Below are 12,691 nucleotides of genomic sequence, written 5' to 3'. Positions count from 1 at the left end.
TGATTAGTTTTTCTTCTTGTAGATCACAGTTTGAGGACATCATCAGAGTGAGACCAGAATTGTACTCATCCATTGTAAACAAAACAAAGACTGTCATGAATATATTTTGGGAGAACTGCAAAATAAAAGGAATGAAATGTGGTATTATGTGATTGTTTTGGGGTAATAATACACAATTTACTTTTGCTATCATAGATTAGTTCTGTTGGAGTATTCTGTAGCTAGAAATGACCATTGTTATTTAATTTATAGAGTGCATGCAAACCTAATTTATTTAAGCAAGTAAAATGATGTAGATTATTCATGACAAATCATTAGTTTAATATTCTAATTTATGTTTTTGAAGATCATGACAAGTTTACCTTTGGAAATAGATTTTATCTCAATAGCTTTGCTTTTCTGTGAATCTGCTTTCTACCTTGTTGCGATGATTCAAATGTTCATACTCACATGGATGGAATGTTTGTTTTCATTATTTCAGTGTTACTAATTCGTTTTACGTGGTGATTTTGGTCTCTTTTGCTTATTGTTGCTTGATAATATTGGCTCATTCACAGGGCTATTTTGGGAACTGAATGTAAAAGAGGGTTTGTGACCCTATAAAGTCTTGTGCCACAATGTTTAATGGTAAAGTGGTTTGTCTGGCCACTGCCATCCATGCTGTAGTTGTGCTTTTCTCGTTCCAACGTCTTTCCCTTGTTAATCCTGTTTTCAGTGCTGAGATACTGACTTCCTTGTGTGGGGAGATAAAAGAATGTTACATTATGGGGAGTGGAAATGGAACATGACTACTTTTGCTGTGAGATTTATGGTATATAGTCTAGTTAGTCTCCATCTGTGGTTTTGCTTTTTGCAAGTTTAGTTATCTGTGGCCAGTTGTCATCTAAACATATTAAAAATTCCAGAAATAAACATCATAAGTTTTAATTTATGCACTGTTGTGAGTAATATGATGAAATCTCATGCCATCCCGCTTTATCCTGCCTGGGAAGTGGCTCATCCCTTCCTCCTGTGTGTCCGTGCTGTATGCAATGCCCACCGGTCGGTCACCCAGTGACGTCTCACTTATTAGGGTGACTGTTGTGGGGTTGAAGTGCTTGTGTCAATAACCCAATTTTGCTCAATAATGGCCCCAAAGTGCAAGAATGATGATGATGGCAATTTGGATATGCCTAAGAGACGTGTTAAAGTGCTTCATTTAAGAAAAAGGTGAAAGTTCTTGACTTTTTTTTTAAAGATTTTATTCATCTTTAGAGGGGAAGGAGAGGGAGAGAAACATCGATGTATGGTTGCCTTTTGTGCGTCCCCTGCTGGGAGTTGGCCTGCAGGGAACCAGCCTGCAACCCAGGCATGTGCCCTGACTGGGAATTGAACCATGATCCTCTGGTTCGCAGGCCGCGCTCAATCCACTGAGCTACACCAGCCAGGGCAGTTCTTGAGTTTTAAAGAACTTTAAAAATCTTGTATGCTCAAGTTGCTAAGATCTACAGTAAGAATGAATCTATCCGTGAAATTGTGAAGAAGAAAAAGGAAGTTCTTGCTAGTTTTGCTGTCGTATCTCAACCTTCAAAGCTTTCAGCCACAGTGTATAAGAGGGGCTTAGTTAAGATAGAAAAAGGATTAAATTTGTAAGTGGAAGAGAAAAATAGAAAACATGTTCTAATTGACGGCCACCTGTTGCACCAGAAAGCGATGAACTTATATGACTTCAGCATGGGGTCCCCTGAAATGAGTGACACCAAACCGTTTACTGCAAGTAGAGGATGGTCACACAGGTTCAGGAATAAAGTTCGACCGAAAAATACAGAAAGTACTAGAGTGGATGCATCTGCCAATGAAGAAGTTGCTGCCATATTTCCAACAGAGTTAAAGAAGTTGATTAAGGAGAAAGGATGCCATTTAAAGCAAGCCTTCCATTGTAACGAAACCAGACTTTTCTGGAAGAAGATGCTCAATTTGTAAAAGTGCAAAGAAGCACCGAGACATAAAACATGAGAAGACAGATGACCTCTGGTGCTGTGTGACTTTGAAGTGCTGCTGGGCATATGATAAAGCCAGGCTTGGTGAACAGGGCCAAGAACTCATGCTCTCTCAACACTACACCAAGAAGTATCTGCTTGTATTCTGGCAACATGATCAGAAAGTGTGGGTGACAGTCTTCCTGTTTATGGAGTGGTTCTACCAGCGAATCACAGAAAGAAGGCTGAGTTCAGTACCATAAAGGATTTTGAGGAGAGAGACCATATTCTCATAATTTTGAATGCAGTATATTGTTCTACTTTGTTATTATTGTCGTTAATATCTTCCTGTGCCTAATTTATAAATTAAACATTATCCCAGACATGTATGTATAGGAAAAAATTATAGTGTGTGTAGGAGAAAACATAGTACATGTAAGTCTTGGTAATGTCTGCTGTTACATCCATGTAGGGTCTTGGAACATACTCCCTGTAAATGAGGGGAACTACTGTACTTCTACAGGATTTATGTAATAGATGATCTGTTGTCAAACCTACTTAGGGTAGAAATAGTTCTACCCAAAGGTAAGTGTTAATGGACTTTTGGGGGTGTTATAGAGAACCCAGAGTCTGGGTACTTGAAGCTTGGAAAAAATAGGCAAAAAAAAGGCCTGTAATACTTTGTTGTGCTACCAGAAATCCAGTGTGAATTTCAGTTAAATAAAACTTACATAATAAAAAGCTCTTTTCAAAAATAGTTATAACACAAATGACATTGCTCCAATCCCTTGCTTTTGGATATTCATCTAATAAAGCTACATTGAAACATTTAAAAAAATTTATTTTAAAAAGTTTTTAATTTTTATCTTCTTTAAAAAAAATGTTGTTCAAGTAGTCATCTCCATTTTCCCTCACCACTCTCCCCTGCCCCACCGACCCCCATCTCCCACACTGAATCCTACCCTCATCTGGCTTTGTCCATGAGTTTATACAAGTACCTTGATGAACTTTCCCCTTGTCTCCCCTGATATCCCCCTCCCCCTTCCCTTCTGGTTACTGTCAGTTTGTTCTTTATTTCAGTGTCTCTGGTTCTATTTTGCTCCTTTGTTTTGTTGACTAGGTTCCACTCAAAGGTGAGATCGTATGGTATTTGTCTTTCACCACCCGACTTCTTTCACTAGCATAATGCTCTGATGAAGATTTACTTGCATGGCCAAGGTTATGAGCACTTCAGACCAGCATCGGAAAGGCTTTCATCTTCTCAGATTTTGTTTGTTTCCTAAATCATATTCCAGTGACCCTTTGAACACTAGGACTTCTCAAATTCAGCTGTGCAATGGTTTCTAATATTTTAACAGCATTTCCTTCATCCGGTGAGGAGAATGGATGGAAATCTTTGATAGAAAGTGGTCCCTGTAGTGTTTTTCATCAGGTAAAAGCATGACAAAGTCCTCTGATGGGACTAAAAAGAAATAAATGAAAACAGCAGACAAAACCCACAACTGTTGCTTGAGCTTTCCTGCAGATGGCACTGGTGTTACTTAGATAAAGAACAATTTTGTGCGTAGCAGCTTCTATTTCATTGTGCACAGTGGAAAGGCTCATACTTACTAGGAAACCAAGTAGGCATCTTGCAGTCAGTAGTTACTTGCCCATGCGTGATTAAACCCCAGCATGGTTTGGCGGTCCTTGTGGAGGTCTGCTTTTTCAATTAATGCATTCACATGGACAATACGATCTGATGGAGAACTCTTTTTGACCAGGGAAGAGGTCTGCTACCAAAAAACATTACAAAGCTCCAGGCACATTCTCCCAGTTGTATCTGCATGAAAAACCCAGCCTATTCTGAAAATGCATAAATATTACAAGAGTTTGGAGGTTGGTACTGCGATATATTTTTAAGTAAAAGATCTTAGGAGATTTATTCTGATAATCCTAAAAGTGAATTAAAAAATACTTATTGAACACTTGTTTGGGTAATGCATTATGCAAAATTGTTTTGAAAGGTTCAAAGATTAAAAACAAACAAAAAAACAAATATAATCTCCATCTTCTCAGATCTCTTAAACTAACTGCAAAAATAGATATATGCATAAAAAAGTAAGATACAAGTGTCATTAGGACTGCTACAATAAAATACCTCTGATTGGGTGGCTACAAACAACAGAAATTTATTTTTCACAATGCTGGAGACTGGAAGTCCAAGATCAGGGTGTCAGGACAGATAAAGGCTCTCTTCTAGGCTTCTAATTGTATCCTCAAATGGTGAAAGGGGCCAGGGATGTCTCTGGAACCTCATATAAGTGATAGACAAATTACCAGTAAGAAGTTATTTGAATAAGGGAGGAGTGTTCAGGTGGATTTGAGATGGGCTATGAAAGGAGGACCTGCCTTCAGCTCAATATGAAGTGAGGAATAGACAAAATAGAATTCCCAAAAAAGGAACCGTAAATGAGTGAAGCAGCATATGGAGTGGTGTTTTGTTTTATTTTATTTATTTTTATTCTCACCTGAGGGCATTTTTTACTGCCTTTAGAGCAAGGGTGTCAAACTCATTTTCACCAGGGGCCACATCAGCCTCACGATTGCCTTCAAAGACTCGAATGTAATTTTAGGACTGTATAAATGTAACTACTCCTTCACTAGGGGCAAGGAGCTTGGTGCAGCTGCCTGGTGGAAACAAGGTGCCAGGCTGGATAAAACAAGGTGGAGGGACGGATTCAGCCTGCAGGCCTTGTGTTTGACAACTGTGCTTTAGAGGGAGAGGAAGGGAAGGAAGAGGGGAGGGAGGGAGAGAGAGAAAAGGAGAGAGAGAGAGAGAGAGAAAGAGAGAGCGCAATTTGAGACAGAAACATTAATTAGTTGTCTGAGTATGTCCTCTGACTGGGAATCAAACCCATGACTTTTGGGTCTATGGGACCATGCTCCAACCAACTGAACCATGCTGGCCAGGGTAGAGTGGTATTTTATTTTAGATTTCATGATTTACTCGGGGGCTGATATATTCTATTCTGTTAGATACTGACTCTATACTACTTTGTCTTGGGCTTGTATAACAAATAGCTTGGGTGGGTTAAAAAACAAACATTTATTTCTCATAGTCCTGGAAGCTGGGGAGTCCAAGATCAAGGTGTCTACAGATTCAGTGTCTAGTGAGAGCCTGCTTCATGGTTTGCAGATGGCTGTCTTCTCATTGTACCCGCTGCATGGTGGAGACAGAGCAGAAGAGGAAGCAAGGTCTCACATCTCTTCTTATAAGGGCACTAGGGTTCCATTTAGGAGGTCTTACTTTCATGACCAAATTACCTCCAAAAGGCCCCACCTCCTAATACCATTACATTAGGGATTAAGCTTCAATATACAGTATTGTCCCCTTCTCCATGGGGGATATGTTTTCAGATCCTAGGTGGGTATCTGAAACCATGAATAGTACTGAACTCTTTACATATTATGTTTTCTCTTATACATTACATACCTATGCTAAAGATTAACTCACAAATCTGATACAGTAAGAGATTAACAACTAATAATAAAATAGAACAATTATGACAATAAAATAAGGGTTACTTGAACAGAAGTACTGTGATACTACAGTGGTTGATCTGACACCCAAGACGGCTGCTGAGTGACTGATGGGCTGGTAGCACACGCAGCCTGAATACACTGGGCAAAGTGGTGATTCACATCCCAGGTGGGATGGCGCAAGACCTCCGTTACACTACTCGGAACAACACACTATTTAAAACTTAGGATGATCTATCTCTGGAATTTCCCATTTAATGTTTTTGGACTGAGGTTGATTGTAAGTAACTGAAACCATGGAAAGTGAAACCACGGGTAAGGGAGACCACTCCACGAATTTCTGGGGGACAAAAATTTTAGTTCACAGAGGCTTTCTAATTCTGTATTCTTGGATTATTTAGCCTCTCTGTGCTTTTTGTTTCTTCATCAGTAAAGTGGGAGTGGTAAGAGTACTTACCTCAAAGAGTTTCTGAGGGTATTAAATGAGCTAACTTATATACAGTAACTGGCCATGGTAATAAATATTACCATAATTATAAAAACAAATGTTAGTTGTTGCTATGCATATTTGCATTTTATGCCAATCATTTTGTAAGGAGAAATTTAATTTTATCAGGAGACTAAGAAGGAATCTTGTCAATTTTACATATAAGAAAATTTAGGCTTAGGAAAATTAATTAACTTTCTAAATATAATATAGGCTACATTTATAAAATTGAAGTATAATTGACAGTTAAAAAATATATATCTAAGGCATACAATTTGATGATTTGATATGCATATACATTGTGAAATAATCACTGTAATTAAGCTAATGAACATGTCCATTGATGCAGGCTACATTTGAACCCAGGCAAAACTTATTATTTTTTGCTTTATTATTCATTTCTTTCTAATTCAGTTGATTGTACACAGCCTGTGTGGTTACTGGTTGACTAGTAGCTATAGCAAGATTTAAGATGATATGGACCCAGAGTGGAAGGCTTTTAATGCTTGGCCAAGAGTTTGAACTTTGTTATATAATGGGAAATAATTTAAGGACTCTCAGAGACATTGCCTGTCTCTCTTGGCAAAGAAAGAAAGATAATCGGAATGTGTAAAGTCAGTTACTAGGTGTGGTTGAAAAAGACTAATTCAAGAAAGTGTGTTTCAAATATTAAATGTTCTGCCAACCATCCCTTTGCAGGTTGGTGTCCTGGTCTAGGGAAATGTTCTGAAGGCATCAGGCTGGGCTGTGCAGGCAGGTAGGCAAGAAATCCGAACATGGAAGATATTTTACTTATAAATGGAGGTTGAGGAACAAGATTAATTTGAGTGGTTAGGGGAGAACCAGGAAATTTGCTGGATGTCATAGATCTAAATAATGGGAAACTTTCAGGAAAGAACCAAGTGTTGGCTGCTATAGAGTGACTGAGTAAGGAAAGGGCTCAGAAGAAATCTGTTACAATTGAGAAAACAGATCTAGTCCAATGTTGAAATTTCAAACTGATGGGTAAGGTAAAAGGAGATTGAGAATAGTAGGTGGGGACAAGCCTAGACTGTCTGACAGGAACAGAGTCTGGAAATAACAGAAACATTATTGTAACTTATGGGGGAAGCATTTTTACTAGGGGGGAGTATTCTCAGTGAGGGGTTTCTTCTAGTAGCTGTATCGAGAGGGGAGCACGGTAGCAGTTGATGGGACTGCCACAGTGAAGGACATTGAAAGGGGACAGCTGAAGAAGGAGAGGGAAAAGCAATGGTGTATTTTTGGATGGGCATGAAGACAATAACCAAGAGAGCATCAGAGGAGTGATCAGTCATGTCAAGAGTAGAAAGGAAATCAAATAAGATGTCAATGGAGGAGTGAGAACAGAAGCTGTGTGTAGAAGCTCTTTTGAGCAGCTTTGAGGGTTTGTGGTTATGAAGAGGAGACAAGAGCAACAGCCCCAGAAGTGGTGGTTTGTTTTATTTTGTTTTTTAAGGATGGGAGTGTACTTACAGTTTTTGAGGAATATGCCAATCAAGCTGAAGTCAGAGAAAGAGAAGTAAGTGATAAAGTAAGGAGATAATAATAGGAGGTGATAATAAAAAATCTGACCAGGAGCTAAAAGGAATCAGTTCTCCAATGCAATGAACACTAGAGAGAAGAGTAATGTGAGTGTAAGGTTGTGAGTGGGGTTGGAAAGTTGAAGGAGCTCCTTCTTTTTGCTTCACAGAGAAAAACAGAGTAACCAGGGGCTATTAAATATTCGCTGATTTTCATATGTGACTTTTCATTTCCTGATCCTCCACAGGAGACCCAGCACCATTTAGAGCTTTTACCCAAATACTATTCACTTCCCGTGTCTTTGCATATGATACTTTCTGTGTTGGAAGTTCTTTCTTTGCATATCTCTGCTGTTCAAGTAGAATTCAATGTCTTTCTTGTGATCCTATGCCTCTTTAGCTCTGTAGAATTCTCTCAAACACACTTCATTAGACAGAAGCACCTTAAGAACAGAAACCATTTTCCAGTTACTTTTTTATTTCTAGCTTCTATTATATAGTAGTTGCTCAACAAATATTTGTTGAATTCAGTTTCTTTATTTTCAAAAATAATACTCTTGTTTTTTAAAGATTTAACAGTAATTGGAAATTATTCTGATTTACATTTATAAAGCTGAATTAGAAGCAGATTTGATTTTAAAACTGGTGGAAATGACATTTCAATGTCTAATTCACTCTCAAGTGCACGCCATCCTTTCTTGTTTGACTTGGTGTGTGTATCTGACATCTGACTGTGGATCATTGGTCACTAACTATATTAAATCTCTCAAGGGCAGAATGTTTGTTTTAATTTCTGAATCTATGACATAAGCTTACCAGAACCATGCTCCATAAAAGTCTAACAAAATAACCAGTATATTTTATTAAATAAGTAGACTTTTTTCTGTTTTGGGGGTGAGTGTTTTCTTGAAGTCATTTTACATTCCTGTGTCTTAGTTATCTCTCTGTGAAGTGACTTCATTTTCACATCCAGTAACTTTTTTCCCACAATTATAGTTCAGAATTAAGCAGGTTTTATATTTGATTACTATTTTTTGCTCACAGAAGAAAAAGCACTATAGAAATAATTAATTATTCACCTAGGGGAAAAGTTCTTAGTCACGTGCTGCTCTTCTCAGTGGGTGACTGTATGTGGGTAATCAGGGTGGGGCAAAAGTAGGTTTACAGTTGTTTGTATGGGAAATAATATAATAATTAATAAATGATAACACAAGAATAAACTGCTTTGCATACTCACAGCTGTAAACCTACTTTTGCCCCACTTTGCATAATCCCCAATGGCCATTTTTGTATGTGAAGTCCAATATTAAGTAAGAAAATGGACGCTTTTACTCTTATTTAAATGAACATAGTGTATTGCCTCTGTTCCTTAAATGATCAGTTCTCTCAGCTCTCTTATTTACATCACTTTATATTTCTGTTACTGTTCTTCTGTGGTTTGCTATACTTCTCATCTCCATTCAAGATATTTCTTCCTGATATTTGTTTTTCCTTCTCCAGCTGACAGGGTTTCTCACCACTGTCAGCGGGTATTGATGGCTTTCATATTGTTTGCTGACAGTGCTGCTACTCAGGAGTGGGAACATGGTTAAAAAGACAGATACGACTGTCCATCTTTTCCAGAAAATATTGCTGTGATAAGGAACAGTCACAGGAAGTTTTTCTATTTTAGCTCTCAAGGTAACTGTGGGGGGCACAAATTACTTTTGTTTTCCAAGCATATACTATTGCTAACTTTTTGAAGGCCTCGCCTGACATCATACCCTAGGGTTTTGCTTCTGTGAATTCTGCTTAGCATGCATGCAAAGAAATAGTGGTATTGACATTCCCTAGCTTATTCAGAATACTTTATCCGGGGCCCAACATACTGTGAAATTTAATTTTAAGTAATAAATTGAATGTGAGTGGAAATAGCCTGCTGTCTTTCAAAACATACTTCCTAGAGTCCCTTTCTTGAGATTGCTGTGATTTTCAAAAGACATCGTTATAGAAACAAAACCTTTGTAGCACCTGATGTTTGAATGTGCTTGACGAGAGCAAGAACCCAAGAAAAGAGACAAGTTGCATTATATTTTAAGTCCTTCAGCAATGAAACAAAATTCTGGTGTGTTTATAATGTGATTTTCTTATGATGTGACATATAATCAGTTAATTAATACATGTATTAATACAATTACAGTTTTATTCAGACTATAGACATCATAAACAAAGAAAGTGGATTAAATTGAGTAAAAATGAATAAAGTAGAAAAACACATAGAAGTAGAAGGAAAATAAAAGAACAAATTTTTATAACAGTGATTGCCCCTCTGGGAAGAGAAAAGGATTGAATAAAAACCCAGGGGAACCATGCAATCACCTACATTATTTGAAATTCTATGCAAAGATGAATTAATTTAATAATTGTACATTTAAAATTGTATTAGATAAAGAGAATTGCAGAAAATTTAAAAAGTCAATGAGCAGAAAAGAAAATTGGCAGCTGAGACCATTGTGGGAAACTGAGTTCTCCAAAGTACAAGAACATAGTGTCTAATGGGGTTTGTCTGAGTGCAGGTCATGTGTCGAAGAGAGGAAAAGAAACGGAAAAACTAAACTGGAAGTGCTTGTGTATGATTTTAAGGTTGGGTTACATTCTGTGGATTATGTTTTAAGTGGAAGGATGATATTGTTGGAACTATATTTTACAGTTTTGTCTGTTGTACAGAATGAATTAGATAAAGACAAAAGAGTTAAAGCTTTTGTTTGTGTGTGTGTGTGACCATTTCAAGAAGAAAACGTGTAGTATTGTGTTATATCTCACAAAATCATCTTACAAATAAACTGGTGGTCTTAAGGTAGAAATATCTTTGAGCACACTTACACACGGATGTGTCTACATAATTTTCCCACATTAGCTATCTTTTGTATATACTAAAGGAAATTTCAAGGTGTCAACATTATTAGGAATTGCAAAAATTTTAACTTCTTTTTTAAGAACACTTGTTTTTCTTTTTATAATTCCCCTTCCTTCAGATTCTTAAGAAACCATATCAGATCAAAAAGACAGGTGACAACTGCTTCACATCTATTTCCATGTATCCTTCTGACTTCTTTAAATAAAAAAGATGGATATTGAGAAAGTCATCAGTCAACTGCCTTTTCCTCCACTGGTGATAGAGTCAATCAACCCAAGCATCTGCCTGGGTCAGGAGACTAAAAGAGATTTTGATATGGGAATGGATTTCATGGTGCAGCTCTCCCTCCACAACACATGCTAATTTTGACCCTGTTTTTAAGAAGAATGGTTGATATTATTATCTCAGGCAAACTGTCTACCTTCTCCTATGTTGTTTTTCATCACCAAGACTTTTAAAGGCTATCTATCTCATAACTTTTAACACAAAAACACATTTTACAATTGCATTCTTACCTCCTAGGGCATGATTTTTTAAATGTTAAAGGCTAGGCCTTGGCCAGGTAGCTCAGTTGGCAAGAACATTGTCCTGATATGTCAAGGTTATGGGTCTTGATTCCTGGTCAGGGCATATGCAAGAATCAATCAGTTAATGCATCGGTAAGTGGAACAACAAATCTCTCTCTCTGTAACTCCTTTTCTCTTTCTAAAAATCAGTAAATGAAAAAATAAAATAAAGTTAAAAGGGGAAAAAGAAATTTATCTTCTGCAGGACACAACTCCCATTTGCTGACACATAATTGTGAAGTTTTCAAAAGTGAAATTAAAATGTAGATGATAAGTGAAGGTAGTGTTCCCATGTTCCCTTCTCTTCTCAAACTGCTTAATTTTTGTCCTCCCCTCTGTTATCAATCTCCTACCTCCCACAACACCAATTCCTATTTTTCAAACTACAGACATTTCTTTGTCCAGTGCCCCCTAAGTGCAAGTCCCAGAACCCGGAGCAAGAGAACAGTCTTTGTCTTAATTGTGGATAGAAATCCACATTAAAAATAATTAAAAAGGAAATAGAATATAGTGGCCATGAGTTTTCGGAGCACAGGATTCTTTTGTTCAACAAGTGTAGAACACCAGGTACTAGGAACACAGACGCTTTAGATGGCAGTTCTGCCTTCGAAGGGCTCAGATTGATAGAGGTAAACAGGCCATTATATCCTGAGTTCTATAACAGAGATTTTTAAAGACTCTGGGTGATCTCAGAACAAAAGTAAAGACTCAGAACTCATGTGGAGAGAGGTCAAGGAAGGCATTATAAAGGAGACGACACCCAGATGACCAAAGGCGGAGCGCAGTGGAAAGAAGGGAGTAAAGGCTATTTCAGGCAGTGTGCATGTCATGTGTTAAAGCTGAGAGCAGGAAAGAATTGATTGTTCGGGGAAAGAATAATTGTTCCGTGTGATGAAAGATTAGGGCGAGTAGATGGGAATGGAGGGGAGAACTGAGGGGAGGGAAGGGCTGGTTGGATGCTGGTGGGCAGCAATGACCAGCCACTGCTCTCAATGTTTTGTACGTCCTTTAACATCTTACAAAAATTCTGAGTCATGTATTATTAACCTGGTTTTTCACCAAAGGAATCCAAGTCCAGCTAAGGTAAAAACAAACAAAAACAAATACTTCAAATGTACAGTGACAGAGAATGAGGTGGCATTGAAAGTCAGGTCTACCAGTCAAGAAGCCTGTGTGCTGATTCTTAGAAGAGTGGGCAGTGAAGGGAAGTCTCCTGGTGAGGAGCCTTGTATGCAGTAGGAATTTAAATTTTATAAATATGCAGTGGGAATTCAAAGAGACATTTTAAACAATAGGAAAGAAATAGTCCATCACACAGAAAGAGGAAAGCAACAGTCTTTTCAGGATTTCTTTTGCCAAGTCAGTAATGTACAGTAATTACTATTTAATAAATATGGGCTTCAAGTTCTGATTGGGCAGAAACAAAATATGATTAAACTGTTCAATGGGGACTGAATATAGTCATGCATATACAGTTAAACAAAGATATGATTTAACTTAGGAAAGCATCCTGCAAAGGACACAACGCTAAATAGAACGAGCTGACTGCACGATCGTCAGTCCAGTTTCAGCTTGTAAACATTAAATGAATGAAGAAGAGACCGGCTCACACGCATCTGTAAAAGCACAGTTACCACAGTGATTTAAGGTTGATGTCAACACACGACCCAAACACACTGAGTGTGACACAATGACTGTCTTAGCCAGGGTTTTCAGAATTG

Source organism: Sturnira hondurensis, unplaced genomic scaffold (assembly GCF_014824575.4).
Source record: "Sturnira hondurensis isolate 20B ecotype Veracruz unplaced genomic scaffold, ASM1482457v3 Scaffold0005329, whole genome shotgun sequence".
Classification (NCBI taxonomy): Eukaryota; Metazoa; Chordata; class Mammalia; order Chiroptera; family Phyllostomidae; genus Sturnira; species Sturnira hondurensis.
This window is presented reverse-complemented; position numbering follows the sequence as displayed.